A 17,507-nucleotide genomic window follows, 5' to 3' on the forward strand; every position below is an offset into this window, starting at 1 on the left:
CTTCGCTACCTTAAAAAAAGTTTAGACTAAGAGCCTTCACATCCACAGAATCTGCAATTGCTAGTTTGGTAGCAGTACAAGCCAGGTAAAAAAAACCAGATACATTACTCAGCAATTACCGAGTTTGTTTTTAGGTTAGCATGTATCATTTTGTTAAGAAATCATATTGTAATTATTTAAAACAATATTTTGGAATTTCGTACGTCACAATACTTGAAAGTTGTTATATTTCACACTAAACAAACAAATGACTTTCTTTGTTTTTCATGTGTTAACATAAAAGAAAATAAAAAACCCACACCATTGTTTCTACCATTGTTAAACGCAAACAAGTTTTGTATTTTTTAAATATAACGTTTTTCTCTTTCAAATGACTTATGCCTGTATGCATTATAGTAAATGTGTATAGTTATTTATGCGACTGCTCATGATCACGCATTTATAAGCGTAGCGGCTTTGTGAATTTCTTAACGAAAAAAATTATTGCAAAACTTGTTCGCCAGAACTCGCCAACCTTTTTAATCTTTTTTTCAACCAGTATCACCTTTGTGAGGCGTGGTATCCGATGTTTTCTTTTTATATATTAATGAAAAAAATATTATATGAATAATAATAATTCTCCACAGTGGTCACTATTTTTAATTTTCAGTAAGTGAAAATATCTTATTTATTTTTAACATGTATAACACATTTGTATGTCTTAAATTATGGTACAGTAAAAAAAGAACCAGTTTTTAAGAGGTGATTTTTAATAACAAAACCGTTACAAAAATAAGTAAATAAAATAGTACATGTTAACGCAAAAAAGTCAACTCGTGCGCATGTGAAGGCGACCGAGGTGGCAATGCTTATTTCCTCCTTTCGAAACGTCCTAATCACCATAAATTATGTGAATACTTGAATTTTATTACCTGAGCAGTACGGTTCACATCTGGTTAACAAGTGAATAACGTACCTGGCAGCGTGAATGGAGAAGGCTCTTCATTCCAACCACCAGTCAAGAAACCACTTTTGTCAGTCTGCGTCAAGCATTAGCGGAAGGTAGGCGCGTACGCATCGTGATACCATTGGCCGATTTGAATTTCGAACGTTTTGCGACCGGCCAATCGTGTTCGATCAGTCGTTTGATTTCTTTTTCGCGACCACTTTTTAGCGCCAACTGTGTCCCGTTATCAGTGCTGTGTTTTGTGACATTGAAAATTGACAGTATTTTTAATGACAGTTAATTGTGTTCCTAAAGTTTTGTCTTCGAAGATTGGATGTTTTCTCACGTGTTCGGGTAAGAAGTTGTTTAATCGTAGTTTTATCGCATGTCAATTTCATTTATTCTTTAACAATTATGAATTGCGATGCGAAAAACGTCCACGTTTCATTTGAAGCTTATATAAAATAAATAAAAGCTAGGCCGGATGACATATAGAGTTTTGACAAGAATTCGGGTTTTAAAAGAACGTTCTTTTTTAAATTTAAGTAAAAATACAGCGCAACATTATAAAAATCCCACGAACTCATACTATACAATGCAACATATACGGAGTACTTGATTAACGTGATTAAGAATTAATTACAAAACAATACGCTAGCGTACTTGCGATTGCTTATTTCAATTTAATTTGAGTAATAAACACGAGAGATGAAATTCTAGTAGTGCGCGGTATAAAGATTTTTTGGGATTGTAATGTAGTTTATTACTAAAATTTGGTTTACACTATTTGTAATTTACAATTAATATTTTTCGCTTTAAAATTGTTATTGATTTGCTCAACATTGAAATATTGTATCTCGATGTCTACCATTTTTATTAACAAAAGCGTTTTTAATTTATGTAGTCGGTAAGTTATGTTTAAATGGATAAACTCTTAACCCTTTCACGACCACGGGGACGCCGGTGTCCCAAGCAAAAATCATGGATTAATTAAATATTTACGTAACCATTGTAAATTATATTTTTGTTTTAATATTTCGGAAAGTACCTTTTTATTATTTTTTACTAGCAATATAGGATAACTAACACCGTTTGTTGTTTATCGTCATCGGAACGTTAGAGTTCTTTTGGCGCGAATGATCTGCTGTTTGGAATAAATAATTGATATTGTAAAAGTACTTTTCAAGTTTTTACAGTGTCAAATTATCATTACCTGGTAAGTAAATTTTTATCCTAAATATTCAGTAGTAATGTATTTATGTTGTTTTCTGTGGTAAATCGTTATAAAGATTATGGGACACGGATGTCCCTGTCGGCGTAAAGGGATACTTTTTATACGGAATTTCTTAACTTTTGGCCTGGTGATATACCAAAATGCTATCATTTTCTTATTCATATTTTTCTCAGAATATGTTTCGTAAGGGACGTGGAGTTTTTGAACTTCGAAAAAGTAAAATTCTTCAAATTTTTGTGGGCGACAATAGCGATAAGGAAGATGACTTAGTGCTTGATGACGAAGACCAAAGACTTCTAGTACAGGATGATGACCAAAGGGTATTTGATGTCGAGGTTGAAGAGACGACGACTCTTCAACGGCAAGAATCACCTGAACCTTCAACGTCTCAAAAAAACAATCCATCTAATCACTAACCAATCATCTAACAACAGGAATTGTTTCGCCGAGTACCACAAATAACTTGCCCTATTATATTTATATTATTCATAAACAAGTAAAAAAAAGTACACTAAGTAACAAATGTACATTATTTACAACAAAACAGACTTACCAACAAGTAAACCAAAATTTTGAGTTTAAGTAGAAAGTAACCCTTAGCGACCATAGGGACATATTTGTCCCATAAATTTCCAAAAAAAATGTAAAACTTTTTTGAATTTTTAGTATAACTTATGTTTTTAGGATGCCTATTAATTCATTACATCTAGCTAAATTAATTAAATAAGGTACCGTAACCTTATGGTCCTGAAAGGGTTAAGTATATAAAGGTTGCTTTTTGGAGACAACTATTAATAATTAACGAAAATAAAACAAATAGTTATTTCGTTCAAATTTCTTTATACATGTAAATAAAGATATGTTTATATAATTTTTATTTATCAAATTTTACATTATTATGTTAAAATAACATTCAATCCAATATAGAAAATACATCAACAAAGAAAGATGACGGGTACACATAGATTGTAAAAGATTTTTGGTCTTATTTTGACATTTCTTTACTATATCTATCAAATACTTCTAGCATTAACATGTTTATGTTTATGTACCTTAACATCACGTCACTATTAAAGTCAAAAACTTAAAGAAACGTGGTAAACCTAATAGAAATGTCACGCAGTATTGCAAAACTTTTCATGACATATATACGAAATATTATATTTTTTATTAACTATTGCCAAACTAGATACATAATTACGAAAAATAATGTGATTCTTGTAATATTTTGAAATCGATTTTGTAACATTAATTATTGTTTATTCTCGGTATTGATAGACAAAATAACTTGTACGTTTAGTATTTTTAATCACTTCCAGTTATTACAATTAGTTTATGTCACTTTCGTAATTAGAACGTCGCGTTCACGTCGCCTAAATCATTAACTTTATCTTATCCCTTTTTGATTATAGTTATAAAACCTTTGCAAAAAAATATTAATTTACGAATAAAAAAACTAATACTTACATTTATTTATATTGCCGAAATAGATTTATAGATAAAGCCCAAGTCAGGTCTTATGGAATATTGCTGCCATATTTGGAAAATAAAATTAAACTTCATGTTTTTGAATTATTGATGTGACCAAGAAATGGACAAAATATTTTAAAAAATTACACTACATTTTCAACAGAGGAATATTTTTATTCCTAGCTTTCTATGATTTAATTCTTCGACCATCTATACCATCATGCAGTAGCTACTACGAGAGATGTCTCATGCTGTACGGTATAGTGATGGTCATTCTTTCGATTTTGATATTCGGACGAAAAAATGCAGAAGAATCTGTCAGCAACAATTTTATCCATCTAAATTAGATTTGGCAGTTGTCAAAAGTAGCGCGAATATCATTGTGATACATGATATAATGCTTGCTATCATAGAGTCAAGACTGACTATCGTGGCGTCTTCTTTCCTATGGAACGAAAAACCAAAATCCTTCGGTCCCACACAAATGCGGATTGTGATTTCCACAGTCTGAAGACTGCGTTTTTTTATACGTTTATGTTGTGGTATGTTTCAGTCTTGTACTATAGCAAGAATTTTATTTGGCAATCGCTTGAATCTGCGTAAAATATAAACAACAGATAATTTTTAGCAAACTCATAAGTTTCTTGCCAAATCTTCCACTTATGTGGTTTCACTGGAAAGTAGCATAGAGGAAATTTGAATAATCTCGTAAAAAATGATTTAATCAATCTACTTCCCAAAATGTGGGTTCGCGGCTTTTCTTACTTTCTGTTCTCGAATGTGTGGGTAATTCTTTCGCATTTTATTTACGTTTTTATGCGAGAGAAATTCTGTCTATTTCTCTTTGCGAGATTTATCACCGTGATACATGACTTGTAAATTACAAATGTTATAAAATATCTCATTCATTTCTTTACATTACGAATTTATTTTAATCAAAATTTCGCGCACTACGACTTTACTAGTCTAGACCACGTAACATTTTCACTTAAAAATCTAATAAAAACATTTGATGTAGTTGAAAAATGAATTATATAACTTATCTTATATAAACCTGTAAATATTTGTAATGTTTAATATTTGAGTAATCTGTTGGTATTCCGTCATCGTTGGCAAAAAATTTTTTCGACATGTGACCTCATTGGTTTTGTAATAAGATAGTTTTGAGTTATCGTTTTTGGTACATCATTTATTAATATATATTACAACCGATATAAACTAAATTTCAAAGACGAATAATCGTATCAATGTAGTTTTATGTTATTACTATTTATGATCAATAGTTAAATTTTAAATAAAAGAACTCGAAACTTCAATATGAAGACTGCAATCACATATTCATATATTCAAAATATTCCACAATATAAGTTAATAGAAGAAATACATAATGAATTATTGTCATGACTAATTATTTTTGTTATTAGTTTATGGTATTATTAATTTTATTACGTAATTTCAATTTTATAATTGATTATGAAAATATTTATCTAATTTTGTTGATTAGTAACAAAATAGGACAAAATTTTTTCTAGACTTTACAAACAATTTTAATATTACCAAAACATAAGCAAACATTAATCAGAACCAGAACAAATGAAGGTGTCAATGGCCTTTGCATTGTTTTAGCAGCAGACATGACTCGTCGACATTAATTGCAAAAACCTACGTGAAAATAAATTAACTACATATTGTAGGTTTCGTAAATTCTAGTTTATAATAAAGTAAATAAAGATCAAAATGATTTAATATGCTAACCTTATTATGAATTAGGTACGTCAAAATAAACCTCATAAAAACCATTTATGTATAAAATATTTCAATAATTCACATATTACAAACTACAACATTAGCAAGATATTGTGAAGGATAAAAGGAAAGAATAAAAGAAATAGAGAAGTACGAAAGTAAGTGTCGAATAAAGATAAAACTCTGAAAGAATTATGTGTAAATAAAGTCCCTGTTCCAAACTAGATAAGGGGTACGAGAGGCTCCCAATAGCGGGGGCCATAAAAAAGAAAAAAAAACTACAATATTAGTAATAAAAGTAATTTCGCAATAGGAGACGCGTTATGACGTCCCTCTATTCACGCAATTCCTGCAGACTTTCATCATCATCATTTCAGCCATTGGACTTCGAGTAGTTGATAAACGTCCTCCCCTATAGACTTTCAGGACTTTTGACTTATCAGGAACGGTTGAGAGCTACATGCATGCAGCATCTTCCGACAACCTTAACAAGATAGTCTTTCTATCTTGTAAAGACTTTATAAGGAATAAATGATTGTAGAGGAAAGGTTACCAAGTGAGTGATGACTAAGTTCGAAGATCACAGTTCCGACAGTTTTACAAAAACTCCATATGACTAAAAAAGTTATACAACATTTATTCGTAATATAAAGTATTAACATATTTACATCGCACACCTAGTCACTTAACCACTTTTGTAGACTAATTAGATCATAGCAGATTAGAAAGCCGTATTTACATTCACCTGTTAGAGTAAGCGCAGTAAACAAGAACAAGGGTTTGATCTAACTCTATTGAAGTAGATCCCAAGTGTTTAAGACCTTTACTTAAGATTACTTTGCCTTTTAGATAACATTAATTAAAACTTGTTGCCCGTTAGTACTTATAGCATATTTATAAATTTAATAATTAAGCATTGCTGAAATTTTATCAGTTTCGCTGTTAAATAAAATTGAATATAGGTTTGATAACAACAACGTACTGTAAAACGATTTTAAACAGCACATTGTAGTGCTTAGGTCATTCTTCCATATCTATTTCAATATTTCCAAGTATTTTTAGGAAGCAGTTTTTAGGACTTCTTTTATGGCCATCATAACCGCAGCTTTCTTGTGGTGGATTGCATGAGTTTGTAATTAATTATACACTCCTGTTAAGCGAATAAGTCCTATTTGACAAATCTGATCAGAAATCTTATTATAAGGTCAATATTTAAATTACAGCTTTATCCTAAAGTTACTTTAAAAATTACGCTTTTTTAAGCAGCCTCGACAGTTACCGTTACAGGTTTACTCCATCGTATTGGTTTATATTATCTTTTTAAACGATAAACAGTTACGTTTACCCAATAATACTCGGAAGCAAAGTTTTGTAACATTTTCACAGCCTGCATAAAATCAAAACCGTATCATAAAATCCTATAAAAGCGTCGTAAAACCCGAGGACATGCCTGTATAAAACCTGATCCGCTTTGTTTCTCCGCACGTAAGTCGCTTTGAAATCGGAGCATTAAAAAAAAAACTTACGCGACACCGCCCTCAAGTGTTCCCAAGCAAAATAAGGAAAGTACGAAGAGAAAGTAAAATTGATGTGGCATTGTTCACTATTCTACTGTGCTCACTTCATATTTGTTTGTTTGCATTTAAATAATACGTAACGTATGGAAGTAAAAGTGACTAACAAATATGAGTTAACTGACTACTGCTTACCTCATCTAGAATTGCATTGACATAGATCCTCGAAAAAAATAATTTTGTTATTTATTGAGAATTGAGTAAAACGGATTTATATTTTTATTTATCGCTTGCAGCGCCGATGCATTATGCAACTCAAAAAGAGTGAAAAACTTCGTAAAACATTTTGGCAACAAAGGTTCAGCTCTAGAAGTCATGAAATCTATTGAGGCACTTCAGGGTTTTGCAAGTGACACGTTCGACCTCTCTAACCAAATAATACATATGTCTTTAACCTCGACTGGCACGAAAGTGTTATTTGTACAGTTAAGCGAGTGGAATTTTCCATTAGTACTTACATCATCACCCGAAAAAACAAAAGAGGTGTGCCGGGACATCCTTGTAGCCTAAGCTATGTTCAAATTTGAATGATCAATTTCCAACTAACCTAACCTTATTTAATAAGTAAGCATTTTAAAGGAAAATGCTTATACAATATAAGTGAACCAATTGCATTGTACATATTAACAAATTATCACACAGCACTTTTGAATTTGGAGACATCTGGAGAGTCTTTTGATATTTGCGTTGTTTATCATGCGTCTTTGAAATCGTCTGTAACTTCTGAAGCTCATCAAATTCTTTACCGTAGCGTTAATTAATTCTGTTTTCAAATTAATTTCACTAATAAATTCAAATTATAACTACTAAGAAGCTAAACATCTTGGTTGACTTTTTGGAATATATTTATACGTAACGTTGATGATGAAACTGTACCAGAGTTAAATGATGTTTATCTAATATAAAGATGCCTTCCTTCTTTGGTGAAACGCGTTATAATAACGTATTATTTCTACTCTTGAGGGCACCCCAAGATTATAATCTACTCATTGTTATATTTTTATAGAAATAAGTTTTTCGTTTAACATTATATAACGTTCCTACTTGCCCGCTTATTCAGACGCCTAAAACAAAAATTAATTGCCGGGAGAAAATAGGTTTAAAAATAAATTTCATTTATTACAACCAATAATCTGAGTATCTTTTCAACGACTATCTTTATGATAAAAATAGCCTTTTTTATCGTGATCAAAATTTCAGCCATAAATATTTCACTGCTGCTCATAGTCACGGATCGGATGGAATCGGCCTGCATCCAACGTCTTCCGACGACCTGTATAAGGTCGCTTGTCCACGTAGACAAACGTAGACGTCCATCCACAACCTTGCGCTTGCCCATCCATCGTCTTCAATCTAGAACCTTATGGCCTTAGCGGTTATCTTAGTATTTGTTACTTAATATTAATAATTTTGTTTCCATAATATCAGAATTACATTAAAACTCACTGCATAGCAAAACACTGCACTAAACACATCCAGTCCCGAAAAACGAATTATACTGACATAATATTTTGAAGTGATGGACAGTACTGATAGATTTAAAAAAAATAAAAATTGCGTTGTTATAGTTACTTGATGTTTTCAATTTTTTAATGTTTGAACAATTTACAACCTCTTTTGTGATAAATAAAGTAATCAATAAAAAAAAGAAACTATTCAAAAATCTACCAAATAGATTCTGATTTTAATCTGAATCATACGAACTATTTCGTAGACATATAAATTCTGATTGAAACGGTCACAGATTTCGCAATTGTCTATGAATTGTCGAACACTGTAAGATTGTATTTGCATTTAACGATGTAAGTAATAGCGAGGCATCACAATATACGCCCTAATTGCTGTTCATCAACGTAAGGACCATTTGAATGTGATTACGAAATTACAATTCCTTGCAATTTTATATGATTACCGGCAAAGTAATCTCAGTTTAGTATAGCGATAAACTAAGAACCTTCTGGGATCGTAAAAGAATAATTGTAATTGAAAACCTTTGATATACAATAAGTTATGATAATGAGAGATAGTTTTCAGATTTTATGTTACTTTTCCTTGTTTATCGCCTCTTAAGTATCTTTTAACACAAATATCACTGAATTGAATATTGTTTTTTGCTATCTAATTAATAAAAGTGCGTTAAAAAGCAGCGAATACACAAAATTAAAAAAGTATAATATTACTTTTCATAAATTATAGGAACGAGTGGTTATTATGAGTATTGAATGATAAATATATTGTTGTTAAATATTTAATTTTTCTTAAAAAAGATAAAATAATTATAAAAAATAGTTAAATATTGCACCACTTAAACTAATCCCTGGCGTTGATAACCACGTACACTTAAATAATGTTAAATAATTTAGCTACATTACATTAACTAAAAATTGTGAACAGTGGTAGTCCGGAGGTAGAGAACTGAGACATACGATCGTAGGTCGTGGGTTCTATTCCCAGAATACAGTCTTGTAAATAATTAACATTTTGTGCATTACTTATATGATACTTATATATATATATATATAATACACACTCCGATCGCCAACTCGCCTGCCAAGTGTGGAGTATCAACGCTATGGTATGTCCATCTATGATAATTTTGGGAGAGGCCTATGCCTAGGCCTAGGCCTATATATAGACGATTCAAGTCCCATAAATTTAAACATTTAAAAGAGATATTTGTTCCCGTATTCAAAGATCATTATATATTCAAAAAACGGATAAAAAGATCTTTTTATAAATTCTCAACTCCGTCGACATATTTATGCATCGATGGCGTCACCCACACAAAGTTATGGCTTTATGAAACCTGTTCGCAGTCGCGAACTTGCCTTCGTGAGGACTCTGACTGAATCAAGGACAAAGATTTATTTCAGAATTACTTAAACACTGACTTGCAAATTCCAATCTCGCCTGCTCGTGTATGAGAGCAATAAATAACGGCGCGATGGAAAAGTTGAAAGAAATTTGCGATGTAAACGTCTTTGTCACGATTTACAGGTTATACTAAAAACATAATTTTGAATTTAAGATACTTATTTTTTCCTCTTTTTTATTATGAAACAACGAAACGAAAAAAGTGTTCGTCTTAAAATAAGCGATAAGTACTTTGTATAGATGTAAAAGCGTTAAAGGGGTGAATATATACCGCATTTGCTGGCAGTTAATGTTAAAACTATGTTAAATAACCAAGAATGTTCTTTTATCAAGATGCGATCCACCTAATCTAGGCTAATAACGAATGCTCCGGATTTTATTCACCTGATCTTAATTCACTGGATAATCATTTATGGTTAGTTTTAAAGAGTAAGGCTTACTTTAAACACCATGATAGTTTGGAGTTTTTAAAATAATCCATACGATTGCCAGTGAAGAATTTTCCTATACAAAGAGTACATGTTACTATTGATAACTAGCCTCAACCTTTAAAGGACTTTATTGCAGTCAATGGAGACCACTTTAAATAAGCTTTATATATTTTAGTGTTTTTTTATTAATGTATTAAACTAACAATATAATAGTAATAAATGTTACGTACAATAAAAAAAACGTTGATTTCCTTTGTAACATTACTTATAGCAAGACTGATTGTACTTGACAGATACGATACCTATATCTAATTACTAATAAACCCATATCTAAATAGGAGGATATAATACATACATAAATTACTACACATATATAACATTATACACAAGTAGAGTGAAATCTCATAATTTTTAACTGGTTAAAATTATGTAATACATTATAAAAGTTTGTATATTAAATGATAATAATATGTTAAAACTTATAATAAAAATAAACGCCCATCTTCAGAGTGCATGGGGCTACAGAATTTATTCCCCAATATTGAGTATATTGGGGAATAAAAATATTTTATTTATTAACAGTTATATACAATTAAGAGTCCTACACTAATGCATCCAAAAAGGTTGTGAGTACATTTATGAACAAAATTACCTCCTGGCTTTACCATTTATTTGATTTACATGTTTTTAACCATTTGTATTATTAAATTATTTGAAAATATGACAATCTCACTGAGTTATTTTAGTAGTAATTAAAAGCACGGGGCAGAAATGAATATTACAATTAATTTGAAATTTCCAACAAACTTTGACATGGAACGTATCCTTCGTATTGAAATTTGGCACTTAAAGGAAAAATTACAGTGAAGTTGATTTGTAAAAATCCTACTCTCTGAATTATAAGGCTTATGCACTAGGAAACCAAATTCCTGCAGTACATAAGCGTTAGAATATTGCTTTCACTGAGTAGAGAATAGATAAGAACGAATTTTATGAAGATTCCACTCATAGGAAGAAATGAGGGCAATAAAAAATGCATATTTTTTATCTACGACTCTTATTGGTATAAAACCCGGTCAGCATATTTTTAATATACGTGTTAAAAATCAAACAATGTATTGTAATTGTATGAAATTATACCTTCAAAAGGCAGCTCGGGACACGCTAAGCGGGCGGCGGACATCTGGTTTTGTATATAAATACTGAGTCGAGATAACTTACTACTAATTTTTTAAAGTTTAATTAAAAAATTAAGAGCTTTATACAACGTTTTTATTTTATAGACAATTCAGTAAATTATAGATTATAATTACAAAACCGTTTAAGACATTCTTTGTCATTTATTACACTTATTAGCCAAGTGTTCTAGGGAAAGCTAGTGGTGGTCACGGGTCGCTGCCTTGCTTTTTTACCGTCCCACGGCATCTCTTAACCGTGGCGTTTCGCACGCACATATTCAAGGGTTATTCCGTGAGATTATATTGGATGGTAGCGGATTTAAAAATTGCAGTAGCGGTGGGCAGACCACATAGCGCACAGAACATGTGGGTGTGGGATTTTAAGGTAGAGTGGAGAATACGGTACTACAAGAGCAGCGTAAGACGTCTACCCACTAATTGAACACTGCATTCAACCGATCCTCTTGGAAATCTGTAACTGAAATGATAATGAGGATTATTAACGCATTAGCGAAACTTGAAAAAAATACTTGTTGTCATTAGCCTAATCGTGACAAAAAATAAAATTTACTACTTGTATAGTTGATATAAACAAACACTAGTGATATCATAGAACGAATAATATTAATTACATGTTTCCTGTTACTAATAATGAATTTGATTGTAGATAAATTAGCTAGTCACTTTGCTTTTTAATGGCGTTTATACTTTTGACATTCTTGACAGTTGATCTAACCGAAAGAGGTTTTATATTTTTTTGTGCCATTATTTAAAACAAGTAAATAACTCGATGATAACAGATTGCCACAAAGGGTTATAAAATGGACGAGACCACAAGGCACCAGAGCGAGAGGCAGACCTAATGCCAGATGGGCTGACGAGATCATGGCATGGCTAAGTTGCCAAAGATAGCTATGGAGGAGGCATCTACTCCGAGGGGGTCTATACAAATTTAGTATAAAATTGTTAAAACTAATACCTAAATTTAAAAATTTCTGATTTTAAGACATTTGTATGGAATGAAATAAAGCTTTATTATTATTATTAAACAACTCGATACGGCCAAGCCATAACAATGAGTTGGTGGATAAAGTACTGTGATAAAATAGATATCGAAAATATTATTTATGTGGCCTATATTTTATTAACAATATAATTTAATGAAAATATAAATATGATGAATTGGTAAAGGGGGCGTAAGAAGGTCGCTGGAAATTGCTGGATGTGTGTAGCTCAAGACATTGTGGCGCTCTTTGGTGGAGACCAGACATTGCAGTGGGTATCCATCGGCTGAGAATATCTGCATTAATTACGTTGGTACATAATTTCGAATACCTCGTAAAATTGTAAATGACAAAACACTTACAATTACACCGGCTGTGAGCTAAAAAAACGTTGATGAAGTTTGCCTGCACTTTCTACACAGAGTCTGGATCGAGTCGGTACATTACATGTTATATCAAACGATTAATACCTTTTCTAAGTATTGTTAATATACACACAATACTGATAGCCAGTGTTCCTGTACCAAATTAGACCGATTAATAAAGAGTATTGTTAATCGAAATACTTTTCTATTTTTTTTCCATACGAGAATGAACCCAAAGTACACAAGCGGCACTGGTACGGTATAGGCGACAATTTAAACAAAAATCTTTATTAAAAATTCAACTGTTATTGAAATAACATTTAAAGTTATAATAATATACTCGTAGTAGGAAAAAGCCTATGTTAACTTCGGATTACTACTTTTTAAAATGAATACTGTTTACTACCTATATTTGCGAACTGTGTACTATCATATGTTATTTGTCTATCGCAGTGCAATACAATAAAATATTATGGTGATTTTAAATAGATATAAAAGCTTCAAGTGGGTGAATGTATAGCACATTTTCTGTTAATTAATGTACGGTGTATGCTATCTATAAATCAATAGTCAGAATAATTAGCTATATTTCTGAGTTATGTGTTATATACATTTAGTCATTTAAACGCGGATGAATATAGCAATTACATAGTAATTTATATTTTCCATGGAACGCTGTTTATTCTCCATACTACCGACGGTAATTATGAAATGTCACAATGTAATATGAATAACAATGGCGTAGTAAATAGCTTCCACACAATTTCACTCGTTTTGGTTGATTAAGCGTGCGATTGTTGAAATTTTTTTCGGTCTGTGCCGCACCCGTGGCGCCTATTGTGCTATACGTTTCCCAAACTGCGCAACACAACTCTACGTGTTGAATACTGTCATTGTAAAAGTCGTCGTTGTAGCAGATTTTCTTCCAAAAAATAAAATGTCATGTTGAAATACTTTCATTCTTATTATACTGTAACGCGAGATACATAAATGACTAATTATTGAAGGATTTATAATTATAAAACCTGAATGAAATCATCGATTCTGCACGTTTTCTCAGTTTATTAGAACATAATATCGTATTAACTAATGTATACACAAATAATAATCATAGAATTATCATTAAAATTGCATGAATCATTAAATTTTATTGTATATATAATAATAAGACAAGAATATTGTTCTTCTTAAATATAATAACGACACATCTAGAAAGAGATATTATTGGTTACTCCAGAAAGACGTGAAGGGCGCTTTGAAATCGATTACCTGAATGAATGTAAAAATCTTATCTAAGACATAGAAGCAATTCTGTACAGAAAGAAGCAAGCACGCCTTACTTACTATTTTATTTTTTATATATGTGTTGAATTAGTTACAGGTAGAATTAAAGAAAAAAATTGTGATTACATTTTCTTCGGAACATTAAACACGGTAACGTCGTAAGGAGATTGTAAGAAAGAGTAATTGCTTTGATCGCACCACCGAATCGCATTTTGGATACAAACCTGTTTTTGTAACCCGGACCTTTAATTATGAGTGGAGAAGGAGCAAGAAAGTCCTTCAGGTTCCGGTCAACGAACCCGAACGGTCGCTTCTTTCTGACAACTCCACAATGATCATAATAATGAAAGGGTTAATATTTTTGAATACTTATAATCTGATTAAAATTTTTACATTATTTATTACAATAAAAGACAAGATTTATCGAGAACACATTGCTAAAACTCGAAAGAATATGTCATAAATAATATGAATTAATAAAAGAGATATAATAGAAAAACGATTCCTGTACTGTATTTCTCATAGGAAATTAAGTAAACTAAACAATAATGGGTAATTTTAAACGTAAATCTTCCAGCGTCATGACATGTCATCAGATGCGATCTGATGACATGTGTGTCATTTTATTTATTCTTATGAGATTGACTTCCTAATTAAATACATTTTGGTAGAAAATATAAAAATCTGGTTAGATTATCATTTTATTTATTACTAACTTAAGCGGAGCATTTGATAATAGTAGTAACTCTGCAATGGACCTGTTAATAGTTCGTTAATATTTGTATTCACCATAAAGTGTTAGTAATGATACGACTTGCACAGGCAATAGAATTAATACGTAGAATTTCGAAATATAAAATTATGGGCGGTGTAATGGTCGAGACGAGTACGGCATTCACTTTATCGTAAACGATATGGCTCTGTTCATAATAGTGCGATGTCACACTGTATTTTGTAATATGGTTACATTGCATAACATGAGATCTGCGCTTTTTAACTTAACATTCGATAATATATTTCATTATCTGATTATAGTAACAAAAAAAAAGAAGCCGAGATTCAGCCCTTTATGGCATCATCATAAAAAAAGTTTAAATTCGTTTTGAATGACAGATCTAGAAGAGTTCTTCGTCACTTTATAGAATAATCGCCTAGCCGAAGTAAGAACTTCTTCAGTAGCCAAATTAGATGAAATAAATAACGTTATAGCGCGAACCAATGCTCGAGGAAAGGCCATTCGAGGGAGCTCCTGAGTTTAGTCTCTGTAAATAAGTTTAAGCTAAGCCTTCAGCTCTGCCACACTTAATACGGTGAAATCGTAAATGTCAACTTGTTGGCGTCGCTAATAAAAAATGCTTAATTAACCCAGTAATATCACTTTCTAGTGAGTAGTTTTCCATACAGTACTACTACTCTACTACTGTATGGCGGAAGATGTAGAAACCACTTTGCCAACACTTCAGTCGCAAGACGTCAACTCTTTCTATGCTATTCTATGTATCCAGCATTTTCCGTCTTCATTAATAAGAATATCTTACGCGCTTACGAGTTCGTGGTCTACAGTTTAAAAAAGCCATTATTTCTGCGCGCTATGTTTAAATTATGACCTTTTGTAACTCTGTTATTAACTAAAATTAACAAATACTTAACTTTTCTTGCGTTATATAATTAGGAGTGATTATTATCTCAACTGGCACGTAAATATTGTTGATTATAAAATCGGCGATAAAAAAAAAACCGAAATCGCCGTTTTGTTCAGGATGTAAGCTGTTTTCCGCTGATGTGAATCATTATTACTCATATTACGTTTCTGAGAAGTTATGCGTTGCGTTTCGGTTGAGTTCTTGAACAGGTTTTTGAACGCTTTTTCGACTTGCATAAAGTGCGATTAATGAAACTACAAGTATAACTGATATAATCTACTTCACGGTATTAGATTTCAATGTAATTCCTGAAGTAAAATTTGATTCCCATCGGGTAATGAAATCAAACAACTAATTGAAGAAAAATAGATGGTAAAAGACCATGTCAAAGATCACCTAACTGCTGATTAGATTGTGACAAGTCATTAACTAGATTAACTTCTGTTTTCAGGAAAGCAAAGAATAGGATTCCACGATATAACCATGTCATCGATTTCGTCATGATGTTTTAAAACAGACATGATCTTTAGAAAAGAAGAAATTACTTGGAAAAGAAACGAGGCTTCCGAAGGTATACTCTAGTCTTGCCACCTAAAATAATGTCTAAGCAATAAAACAAAAATTTTCGTGAATTAACAAAAATAAAGAAACTTTCAATTTATAAATATGAATCATGCTGCGAAAATTTAGGTAATAGCAAAAATATTTAGTTTGAATTCTGTACTAACTATTTTTATTAAGTCAATTTGCATTTATTTCATTAAAATGAGAGATAAAATTAAAAGAATTAACAAACATTATCATAAATTTCATTCTAAATGCAAACAATAAAACCGACATGGAAATCGATGACTCGGTCATTGTACCGTTAAATATAAAATGGAGTAGGTAGATTGATAATATGCGATTTGGAATCAACAATGAATGCGCATCGTCATACCGTATCTGCAAATAGCATTAGAACGCTCACCGCTTATTAACAGGTTTTATATTGAAATGCAAATGAAGCTGGACAAATACATTAGAAATAAGAGGAATAATATTGCCAAATTATTCCTCAAATTTCTGCTAAAAATTTGATATGTTAAAGTTTAGCGTATAAAACTTTTTATGCATGGAATGCGTCCGAGTTATAATCTATTTTGTGTTGAATTTCTCTCTAAATTATCTAGAAGATATTACGAAACTATCATATGCCATTGACATTTGGAAACGTCGGGCGTCGTTTACTTTTTAGTGCACTGATTTTACACGACTACAAGTCAAACTTAAAATTGCGTAGACGCATATAGCTCTTTTTATATATTTTATGATAGAATTTGACCTACACGACATTTTAATTAATTTAGGCATTCACTTGATCGTCAATGACGTTATGTTATACACTTGACACTTAAAACACCCTTCAAAAAGATGTCCTATACATACTGGCTACATATTGCCTTTATACGAAATGGAAGGAAGAAATGTAAAGATAAGATAATAGAAATTTAAAAGTAGAACGTCCTGTTTTAAATCAGGTACGAAGAAGAAATAGCTAAAAAACAAATGATGGTCAATACTTGACATTATCTTGATCAATCGTAAAACGTTTATTTCAAAATTGACATTCAAAAGAATACATAGTTGATATTTTATGATACGATGATACAGAAGAGGATGTTATTTGAACATAAGACTAATACGATTTCCAGTTTAGATTTCAAAGGCCAAAGTTGTCGGACACTCGTCCGTACATCGCATGAGATTATACTAGATTTATTTTTAATGAGGTAACAT

At 31.3% G+C, this 17,507-nt stretch overlaps 1 protein-coding gene across 1 annotated transcript in view; it reads left to right on the forward strand.

Annotated features, from left to right (window-relative positions):
- The first annotated feature begins 1,031 nt into the window (after window positions 1-1,031).
- The window catches only part of LOC137923856 (glutaredoxin domain-containing cysteine-rich protein CG31559-like), a 102,578-nt gene continuing 86,102 nt past the window's right edge, over window positions 1,032-17,507 (forward strand). Inside the window, exon 1 of the mRNA XM_068767138.1 lies at window positions 1,032-1,279. The gene's annotated coding sequence lies outside the window, so the exon portion shown is untranslated. The remainder of the gene's footprint in view (window positions 1,280-17,507) is intronic.

Source organism: Battus philenor, unplaced genomic scaffold (assembly GCF_028537555.1).
Source record: "Battus philenor isolate CCGP_79_NKW_IND1 unplaced genomic scaffold, ilBatPhil1.0.hap1 SCAF_22, whole genome shotgun sequence".
Lineage (NCBI taxonomy): Eukaryota > Metazoa > Arthropoda > Insecta > Lepidoptera > Papilionidae > Battus > Battus philenor.